The sequence below is a fragment of the Parasteatoda tepidariorum genome, chromosome 5 (assembly GCF_043381705.1).
Source record: "Parasteatoda tepidariorum isolate YZ-2023 chromosome 5, CAS_Ptep_4.0, whole genome shotgun sequence".
Taxonomy (NCBI): Eukaryota; Metazoa; Arthropoda; class Arachnida; order Araneae; family Theridiidae; genus Parasteatoda; species Parasteatoda tepidariorum.
This window is the reverse complement of record NC_092208.1, coordinates 86,003,620-86,015,446: the sequence shown is the minus strand read 5'-3', so window position 1 is coordinate 86,015,446 and position 11,827 is coordinate 86,003,620.

Below are 11,827 nucleotides of genomic sequence, written 5' to 3'. Positions count from 1 at the left end.
TCTTCGGGACGGGCGATTCGTGGAAACATTCGTAACAGGAAGGAAAAAAAAATTCCTTCCTGATTCGTATTCGGAACAACGGTAGGAATTTAATTAAAATTCCCTTTGAACAGTGAATTGCTTAACATAATTTATTCTATTGTGAGTGAATATTTATATCTTATAGCTGCTGCTTAAAACTTCTTTCAAAGGAACCTTCAAAAAATATTGTATCCACATTAAAATTTTATTTGAAACATAGTAGGGTGGATATGAATGCTTAACCTTTTGGGGACGGGTGATTCAGAAAAGCATTCGTACAAAATCATAATCAGGATGTAATTAAATAAAAAATGGTAACTTAAATGTAGTCGTTTCTAATTTGAAAGACTTACTTTGCTTTTATTTTAATTATTGTTAGTTTCACACATATAATTAATGTTAATTCAAAGTATAACTAAATTGTTTTATTTTGAACAAAGTAATGGTGAATTAAATAAATCAAACAATTATAACTCCGTCCACAGATAAACTGCTAAAGAATTACTTTGATTACCAGTTGTATCTTTTTACCCTGATTGATACGGTTTTATGCTGGCACATATTTGTGACAGTTGGTGCGAAAGGGTTAACTGCCAACATTCGCACTTTTTTGAGAAATTTTTTTAGTGCTATTGAAGTAGTAATTACAAAGAACTTTTGTGGCTTCTCCAGAAGATTTAATTTCAATATTTAAAGTGTTAACTCACAGACCTGTCAACTACTACGCTTCTTGAAAAATATTTTATACAGTGGCAGACATATAAAAGCCAAAGATTTCAGAGTTTTTGGTAATTTTGCTAGCATTTTAGAAGCCTAACCACTTTAGAGCTGGGACAAAGTGGCGTTGCATATGAACTTTTAAATAATTGATGTGAAGTGGTGCGGAAAATAAGTAAACGAATAAAAAATATTACATTAAAAAAGCGTAGAAAGTTGGCAGCTCTGAACTCATGTCATTCCATTAAATTTTTTGAATTATAAATTACTCTGACTACCACTACCTATAAATAATTACAGCGAATATATAAAAGTTTTTTCGCCCTTATGACATACCTGCCAACTTTTAATCCCTTCATTTATCATTTTTCCCAGTGGTATTAAAAGGGAATTAAAACTTCAACTTTAGGCAAACAAATACGTTGTATTTGAGAAAACTTAAGTTGACAACCATGTTAGTAACGCATATTAATATATCTGCTTAATTTTTTTAAGAATAGTGGTGATTAAAATCTTTAAAAAATTAAGTTTATAAAAGAAAAAATAGTATATATTTACTACCACTTTAAATATGAAAATAAAATTTTCCGGAAAATCCGGAAGAGTTGGCAGGTATGCCTTATGATAGCGAAATTCAACGTCACCCCGTCAAAATATAAATATATTTATGAGTTGGATTGTATTTCGAAAATTGTTTTTCCACCACTTTGAAAACCCACTCACGTGTATATCATTTATAATGTGGGTATCTCAATCCGGTTTGGTTGTTGTAACGTGGCATTTGCTTACGTTACCAACTGTTCCTTCCATTCTATTTCGAGTTAGTCAAGCCGACCAAGTACCAATTCTCTTAAGAGACATAGCCTTTATTCTTTCACAAAGATTTGAATTCTACCACTGTATATTTACACAAAGACTCAACAAAAAGACAAGCACATGGCCATGTGGAGCATAAACAAACTTATTGTGCATCGAAGTTGACAAGTACACAAAACAAAAATGTATCGTGGTAACAATAAAATACATAAACAAATAATAAACCTAAGTAAAATAAAAGAAGTAGACTAGAAAGAATTATATTTCAACTAATTCGATAAAATTATACTTAATCATACTAAAAATTAGACAACAAATAAATTAAATAATAATAAATTATAATATTAATTATAGAACAAAGAGGGATTAGTTACGCTAAAATCAATCTGAAAATTAAAACAATTCCATGAGTTGGCTTATGTTAAAAGTAAAATTAAAGCTGTTTAAAAATTGAAGTGTCGTAATTAGTTATAAGGGATTCGTCTTGAAAATAAGTAAAGTGAAAGCAAAAACGACTAATTACTTAACATAACTTAACCATTATCTTATTTATTCTACTATTTTATACTCTTTGTTTTGATTGCCACCTTTCTGCATATGTGTTGTTGCTGCACGCCCCCATTGGCCAGCAGTGCTAGACCAGGTCCATGACGTTATACACCCTCAAAAAATCCAACACCCTCAATGGATCACCTACTAAATCCTGTTTGGTGAGCCCCAGGCACGCGAGGATGTGGCGAGGCAAAGCCTGGTCTGCAGAACAGTTGGTGCAAATTTCAAAGTTCTTGGATCCTTCCGAAAATTTCATTGATTTAAGGTGACCACTTTGAAAGCGGGCAAGAGTAGTTTGTTCCTGTCGATTAAAACCTTGGGCCAGGGAGCCCCCCTGGTCGAGAACACTGGTACCACGGGTCCTTTGGGGGGACATTCCAAGTGGTCTTGTTTTTGCGTTTTATTTTTGAGAAGATTTCCAAAAAGGTGTGGGGTGCCGATGGCACAGAGGCTATTGGACTTTGTTGAGAGCAAATCAGACTGAAAGTCACGTAGAACAAATTGAAAACTTAACTTTTATTTACATCAAAAAGAATATAAAAAACAAGAAGATGTTGCCAGCACAGGAAACTCAAATTATCTAACTAATCTCGAACTCAAACCTCAACATCCTCCCCACCCTGGTCGACCTGAGGGGGATGACTAGAGCTACCGGACGGGTTATATTGTGACCATTAACTTTCAGCTCACAGGATCTTATTTTTCCATCTCGTCCTTCATGCAAGTTCACCACTCTAGCTTTCTTCCACATGTGCCGTGGTCGGATATCTTCTTGTAGGAGTACAATATCGCCAATTCGGATGTTAATGATATTGTCCTGATTACGAACTTGATGAAATGACCGCAATTGAAGCAAATATTCCTTAAACCATTTTTTCCAAAAGCAGTCGAATAAGTCCTGTTGCTGCTTGTAGATCTTTCTTAGCTTTGTGTTATTATTTGGGCTGGATGGAATGGCTGTTAGTTTTCGTCCTGTCAAGAAATGGCTTGGTGTTAAGGCTGTGAAACTGTCATCTTTTCCATCTTCGTATACCAATGGTCGGCTGTTCAGAGCGGCTTCTATTCCAATGAGGGCCGTGGACAGACCTTCCTCGTCAAGAAGTGCTCGTCCGAGTACCTTTCGTANAGGTCTCGCAAGCACCAGCTTTAGCCAAAGTGTCCGCAATCTCGTTTCCTTCAAGGTAAACGTAAGAAGGAATCCCCTGCAGATGAATCTGATGTGAAATGGAAAGTCGTTTTAACTTTTTGAGTATTGACACTCCAGCACTATCTCTCACGCTTTGCTAATTGGTAAAGTGCTGTATTGCATTTCTGCTATCAGACAGAATATATCTCGTTTCCACGGGGAAGAAACACACGAGAGTCAAGGGTTTCATCAATGGCTTTCTGCATACGTATGTTTAAGCTATTAGCTCTACTGAAAAACTATGCCTTACTAAACAAGGATGTAAAAGGCGCCTTTATAAAAAAGAGAGGTAGGGCATTTATACTTAAATGCATAATATCAGATGTACTGCTTAGATCTGCCGGATACATTCGTCACAAGTTTGAATATACATACTTGCCAACTTGTACCGTCGTTGAAGAAGATTTTACTAACTTTTGGTAAAACAACAAGTAAGTTCTACAAACAAAACTATTAAGACATCTATAAGCATAACTTGCCAACAAGTAGATCTTATCTACATATTTTTTTTCAATTATTGATTTGTCATGGTAATTTAAATTTTTTTTTAAAATTTTAAACTTCAATATTTAATAGGCCAAAACATTAATGTTGCTACCAGTAAGAAAGTTATTTCTCAACAGCCGTACAAGTTGGCAGCTATGCAACAATTAAGTTCGGAAAAATTTTCTAGTTGGCAGCTATCAGAGACAGTAGTGTTCAAATCCAGTTTTTACGACACCAAACCATATGCAGGGTTGCCAACTTTTTGTAAAACTTTATTCCAGTGGTAGCAACCTGCTACAGATTTTTAAGCTATGTTTAGAAAAAAATGCAAAACATGCATATTGATCAAAACATGCATATATATTTGATCAAATCCTTCCAATCAAATCAAGGCCTGACTTTCTATGACCAAAAAAGTAGGCAGCTATCAGAAATGTGCCATGGCAGTAAATTTAAAGAACTTTTACAAAACAAAACGGGACATATTAAAAATATTTGTTGCAAAATAACAGTTCTCGGAATATTTTGTCATTTGCTTGTTATTCACAAGTTTTAATAGATTATAGATTGATTGTTAAAATTCTTTTCAAATAGCAACTGAGCCATATTTTTCCCGCTACAGATTTTTTAACAATGTTCAGAAAAAAATGCAAAAATATAAAACATAAATTTTGCTACCACATTCAGTTAAAAAAGTTTTTCGGAATGTCCAGAAAAGTTGGCAGCTATCAGAGATGTGCCATGATAGCAAATTTCAGGTAATATGTAACAACTTTTACAATACAAAACGTCATTTGGTCGTAATTTGGCGTAATTAAGCGCAATTTGGGTCGAATGCACCAATACAGATTAAAATAGATGCAAATTTTATGGAAATGTTAAAAGAAACTTTTATGTCCTTCATAAAAATCCTTTAACCCCTTTGGGGACGGGTGATTCAGAAAAGCATTCGTACAAAATCAGAATCAGGATGTAATTAAATAAAAAACGGTGACTTAAATGTAGTCGTTTCTAATTTGACAGACTTACTTTGCTTTTACTTTAATTATTGTTAGTTTAATCATACATATAATCAATGTTAATTCAAAGTGCAACAAAATAGTTTCATTTTGAACAAAGTAAAGGTGAATAAAATAAATCAAACAATTATAACTCCGCCCACAAATAAATTGCTAAAGAATTGCTTTGATTACCAGTTTTATCTTTTTACCCTGGTTGATACGGTTTCATGCTGTCACGTATTTGTGACAGTCGGCGCGAAAGGGTTTAAAAAAAATCCTCCAATTAAAAAACCCAATTCAAAATACGATTTCTATAAAAAAATTATCGATTCTTATTAAAAATAAATTTTTAGGAAAAATTGTTTCTAGTGAAAGAATTCAAAACATTTTGAGCCGGGTATGTAGTTTTTTTATTATATGATATCCTTTTAATCAGCATGAAATATATTTCAAGGAAAATAAAATGTTTCTTTTTTCATGATATTTTAAAATAAAAATGCTATAATTGACTCGATTTTTTTACTGCCACAGGTTGATGTTGTTGTTGACTTATGCCTGTTATGGCAGAGGGGGTGCGATTGTACTTGTTTTCCAGTGGCGCCATCTATGGCCAAGAATTCGACTCCTGCCACACCGATACGTCACACCCGTTTATAGGGCGGACCCATTCGTTCATCCATTCATTCATCCACATATCGTAATTTTGACCTGAATCAGAGAACGATCAATCTGCGATTCAGTACCCCCAGAGGTACTGATTTGTTATGGGAACATGGAGGACAGTGCGACTCGACAGATTTAACGTGCACCACTTCGACCGGCGGGGTTTGAACCCACGAATTCTCGGATATGGACCCTGAGCCCTACCAACCAGGCAATCCCGTGATGGACCTATATATACAATTTTCGCCCACAGGTTGATAAGGGGATTTTTTTACTGGGCCATGATTACTGATTCATGATGGCCGTGAAACATTGAAATATTTAATGCCCTTATTTTTAATTTTGGGCCTACTACATAAACATATAAACAAACTAAAATTTTATTTTGTTAAAAGTTTTCTTGGAGCAAAAGTTAGCTTTAGTCAAAACGAAGATTTCAGTCCCTAAGAGAAAATAAATTGTTCCGTAGAAAGTAGGGAATGAGATTAAGTAATAGCAATCGATAAATTTGCTTTACTCATCCAAAAGCTTAAATCCTGTTATTGAAAAGAAAAATAAATTATTTATACTTTCGTCTTTTTATTTAATCATTTTCTTTGCTCTTAATCCTTTTCTGCTCTTCAAATGTTAAACATTTCAAGAGCCGTGACAGATGGACTTTAAAAAAGCGAAAATGGATCGATTTAAAATCGATGTTTTTAAAATATATAAAAGTGGAAAATGTCCTAATTGTGTATGCGACGTTGCATAACGTAGTTTCATACTACGTGGCGTAATAAATTTTTATAAGACGAAAGAGGATCGATTTACAATCGATTTTTTTAAATGATATATATGACAGGCAAAGTGGAAAATGTCGGAAATGTGTACAATGAAAAATTATGAAGTATGAGAAGAATTACACATTTTACAAAGGTATTATGTACAATTCTTATGAATTGTATACAAATGCTTGATTGGTTGCTTTTAGGTAAATGCTTTTAGGTGAAGCAAGATAACAAGGATTGATGAAAGTTAATAACAGTTAAAGAATCAGAGAATATATATTTTGCACTTTTTTTTTTAATTTAAGAAAGTTTAAGTTGAACATTTTCTTTATTCAATAGTTAACTAGCTTTTTCATGACATCCAAATTTTACTTTTCTAGTATTAATAATCTGATTACAAAAAACAAAAAAAGTAGAAAATACAGAGCAAATGCCTTTAAAGAAAAACTTTAATATACAATATACCAGGCAGGAGTATAACGAGTAGTGGATCTTTTCCTTGAAAATCATTAGTGCAGGGAATGTTCTTTACCGTAGAAGCAAGTATAGAAATGTGACAGGATAGGAGCCGCCATGGCTCAGGAGATAGAGCGCTCACCTCCCAATGATCGTTCAATCTCGAATGCTGGTCGACACGAATTCCGCACCCAGCTCGCACTGACCACAATGCTGACCTTCAGTGGTAGACGGATTATGGATTGAGTCCCTTTGTAGTCATGCTAACAGTTTTAAGTTAGTGGAAAGTTTTCGTGGTTTCACTCTCCATGTAATGCAAATGCTGGTCAGTTCCGTCAAAAAGTTCTCCAAGAAGGCAAATTTCTCCAAATATCCAATCCTCTTGTCTTCTGGATTGTGTTCAAATTTAGAAGGCTAGGTGTTGCAGCGTGAGCCTTCTAGTGGCAGAACAAGGAGATGACGAGAGAGTTTTTTTTTAAAAAAAAGCAGGAGTTGTAGAAAAGAAAACGCGGAATGCGCCTTGTCGAACTATCTCACTAAAAACTTCTCATTAGCTATTATCTATCATATTCCATTAATGTAAATACATCATCCTCATGTTTTGTTAATCAATCCAATAAATGTTTTATAGTTCAAATCGATGATCGTTATAGATATTTATGGTTAAATATATTATATGCCAAGCCCGGAAACAAAAGAGTAAGGTTGGTCCTTACTGCTTCTAATCAATCAGAACAACACAGCAAGGTAAGTGATTCATTTTTTGGAAGTAGTGACGCCTCCAGTATAGAATACTAGGAGTTGAACATTAGTAGTCGTAAAATCTAAAATTGGTTCGGCTGTTCAACGACGGTTATAAAATAAAAAAAAGTCTACAGGTATACAATTATTTAAATTTAACTCGGTGTTAAATTACAATTTTTATATCTTAATAATTAGTAACTTCGTCATTTTATGATTATTGATTATTATATAAAACTTCAATATGTATTGCAAATAATGAAGTTTCTACACCAGTTTAAATAGTATTTGAAAATACTCGGAGTGCAAAGGGTTTTTAACCCCTTAACGATCGGTTAATTTTCAAGAAAACGGTCATAAATGTGCCTATATTTTCCACTTTTGTATTTGTATTTGATTACTGCAGACATTTACAGAGATGCCAACTGCTCCGGACGCGCCAAAATAAATAAAAAAACGGTAAACAACTACAAAGTAAATTTTGCAAATATTTGACTATTTTTGCTTACGTTTTAAAAGGTATAGCATGACGTAAGTATCATACCTGCCAACTTTTACGCATTTGGCGTAAAATTTTATTTTCATATTTAAAGTGGTAGTAAATATATACTATTTTTTTCTTTCATAAACTTAAATGATTATTAAATGATTTTGATCACCACTATTCTTAAAAAAATTAAGCACATACTATCATGGCTGTCAGCTTAATTTTTTCCTAATACAACGCATTATTTTGCTTACAATTGAAATTTTAAATCCATTTTAATACCACTGAGAAAAATGATAATGAAAGGGATTAAAAGTTGGCAGGTCTGAAGTATCATAAAGTGGTTAATTATATAACCCTACAAATTATTTCAAAAGAGTGGTGGACAAAAATCTACTATCTACTAATTGAATTGATTAAACGAAAAATCACAATTGATAAACTACCACTTTGAAATATACATTTGCTGTCCGGAGCAAATTGGCATCTCTGCATTTAGTTCAAAATAAACTAATTATCTACAATTACCTTAAAAATATCCTGATACTGCCATCTTGTGTAAAATGAGAAATAAAATGTTTTCCGGGCAAAAAGAAATGAATTAGTTTTATTCTTATTTGCGCATTACTACTGATCACTCCAGCCCGTCAATATCACGGGAGCGAGAAATAGAGAGTGAAAATTCACCCCTTCATTTTCACCAGAGCGAAAATGAAGGGGACGAAATTAAAGAAATCTCATTTAACTTGATATTTCCTTACCAATTTAAGCATTGGAAGAAGCTGATTATTACCCCTACCGAATTAAATTATTTCCCATTCATTCCAATGTTAAAATTTTCAAGAAAATTTTGGTTACTGCGAAATTAGATCCATTAAAAAATCAGAAATTTGTAGGGTAGATGGAGACTAGCATGGAAAACTTTTATTAATTAGCAACAAAAAAAAAATCTAATCTTTGTCGGGCTGCCAGATTTCTGAGAAAATTTCTTCAAGTAGTAGTAAAGTTTACGTTTTATTGTATGATTCCTTTTTTAGTAAATTAGATTTAAAGTTATTTTCCACACCACTATTTTTGAATGATTCGAAAGTTATTTTGTTCGAGAACAGTTATTTTGTTCGAGAACAGTTATTTTCAGAAATGCAAACTTGCTCCGAGCTGCGGAGAAATATTTTCAAGTGGTAGTTTTTTAATCTGCGATTCTTGTTTTAGTAAATTCGATTTACAGGGAATTTTACTCACTACTACTTCTAAATAATTCAAAGGCTTATTTATAACGCCAATTTGTTACAAGTACATACCTGCCAACTTTTAATCCTTTCGAGGATGATTTTCCCCAGTGGTAGTAAAATGTTATTTAAATAACAATTTTAGGCAGAAATATAAACTGTATTTTGGAAGAGCTGATACAAACTTCCAAGTCAGTATTACATATTTATATATATGCTTAATTATATTAAAAATAGTGGTGGTCAAAAAGATTAAAAATTAAGTTTATAAATGTAATAAAAGCATACAGTTTACTACCACTTTAAAGATAGAAATAAAATTTTACGCCAAATGCGTAAAAGTTGGCAGGTATGCAAGTAAGACGGGTTGAGCCTTTTAAAAAAATTAACCGAAAATATGTGAATTTTAGTTTCTTGTTTTCTACCGTTTCTTAAAAAAAAAATTCCAATCCGAAGAAGTTGAAATCTCTGCAATTTTACCCTACTGCATACAATTATACAGTCAGAACTCAATGATCCACAAGTTTTTGATCACCTACCACTCTATTAAATATTTTGCCCATAGCGTGGTAGTTGACAGCCCTGCGTTATTTTTAACATATCTTGCATTCTTTTTACAATAAAATTTGAATGCTTATCTTCATTTTGAATAACACATGAGCTAATGGGAATTGTAATGTATCTTCCACAACGAAAATATAATTCCAACATATTAACTTAATTATAACATATTAACTTAACATACCTGCCAACTTTTCCAGATTTTATTTTCATATTTAAAGTGGTAGTAATTACATACTATTTTTTCTTTTAAAAACTTAATTTTTAAATGATTTTGATCACCACTATTCTTACAAAAATTAAGCACATATATCAATATTGATTACTATCATGGTTATCAACTAAGTTTTCTCAAATACAACGTATTTGTTTGCTTAAAATTGAAGTTTTAATACCACTGGGAAAAATGATAATGGAAGGGATTAAAAGTTAACAGGTATGACTTAATTCCATCTACTTTCAATTTCAGATTATCAGCACCACAAGGAAACACCTCAAGGATCCCATCTCACGATGAAGGGGTAAAGGGTCGTTCCGGCCTCAGGCACCCCGACCAACCAACAAGACCAGACCAGACTTAATTCTATGCCGGAGTACCTTTTCGTAGATGAAGGTTGACATTGTCGATAATTACCAACCCCACATTGGTGACCATCGAACGTGACGTGAACATGCTTACCTAGACAGTAACGCCCACTACGTTTTGAACACGCTTTTTTCGATGGATGGTCCACATTGATCAGTTGACTTGTGACTGCGACATTATCCACCTCCTCGCGCTGTTGCCACTCAATCTCGATCACACACAACGTACACACTCGACTGCTGAAGGCGATCACGACCTTGAACTTAATACAACTCTCACGATCAGTTCTCAAAATGTACGGCGCTCCCGGCTTCTCAAGAAACAGCAATGAGTCAACTAGTGGTATCCGTTCATAGAATTCTATCACTGATATAATTCTGGTGGGGGAGAACTGTATTGTATCTAACACTACAAAATATATAATTCCAATTCACTAGTATATAAGACATATTACCTCAATTATAAGTTGGGGTACCTTTTCATAGATGAAGGTTGACATTGTCGTTAGCTACCATTCCCACAGGAATGTATACTGTTTTAATATTTTTTTAAAATTTTTTTTTGTTCACAGAGTGGTCTAATGTAGACGCGTCTTATAACTTATCATTTAATCTATTGGTGGTGGTGTCGTGTCCACGGACGATCAAATATACTCATGGGTTTGAAGCACACAGGCAGCAATCTCGGTGATCTTATTCGAGTAGAATCACTCTACGTCAAAGGACGTAAAATTGCAGGGCATCAAACCTACGACTTCTACAACTGAAAGCCTCAGCACGGTGTTTTATGCGTAGTCCGATCAGACCACTATGAAGGTAAACTAGTTTACGAAAGAGTCCATTAATAGAAAATCTAGTAAAAATAGGAAAGTGGTAGCAAATATATGTCTAAAAATTTGTTTAATTTATGAATATGTTTGTTTTGTCTTATTTACTTGTCTACCACTACAGATTCAATTCTCAAATATATATGACAAATTTCTCTCAATCACTTTCAATGTACAAGAGCATCCCCTCGGCATACCTGCCAACTTTTAATCCCTTCCATTATCATTTTTCCCAGTGGTATTAAAATGGAAATAAAACTTCAATTTTAAGCAAACAAATACGTTTGCATTTGAAAAAACTTAAGCTGACAACCATGATAGTACCGCATATTAAAATATGTGCTTAATTTTTGAAAGAATAGTGGTGATCAAAATCATTTAAAAATTAACTTTATAAAAGAAAAATAGTATATATTTACTATCACTTTAAATATGAAAATAAAATCTTCCGGAAAATCCGGAAGAGTTGACAGGTATGCCTCGGGGTCTGATCAGAGGTAAGCTATTTCCTGTAACTTAAGTGTAGAGTGCCCCTTTTGTATATATTCCCAAACTGTGAATATTCATTAGTGTTTATTTTCCCATTATGCTTTAATTTTACCTTTTTTCATGTACATATTTATTACTTGTAATTTTGTTATTGCCTAATAATGGCAAAGTGCCATTTTTCTTCTATCAAGAACTGCATTTACTCCCCAAACTTTAATTTTGTCATGTATGTTTCGTAGTTTA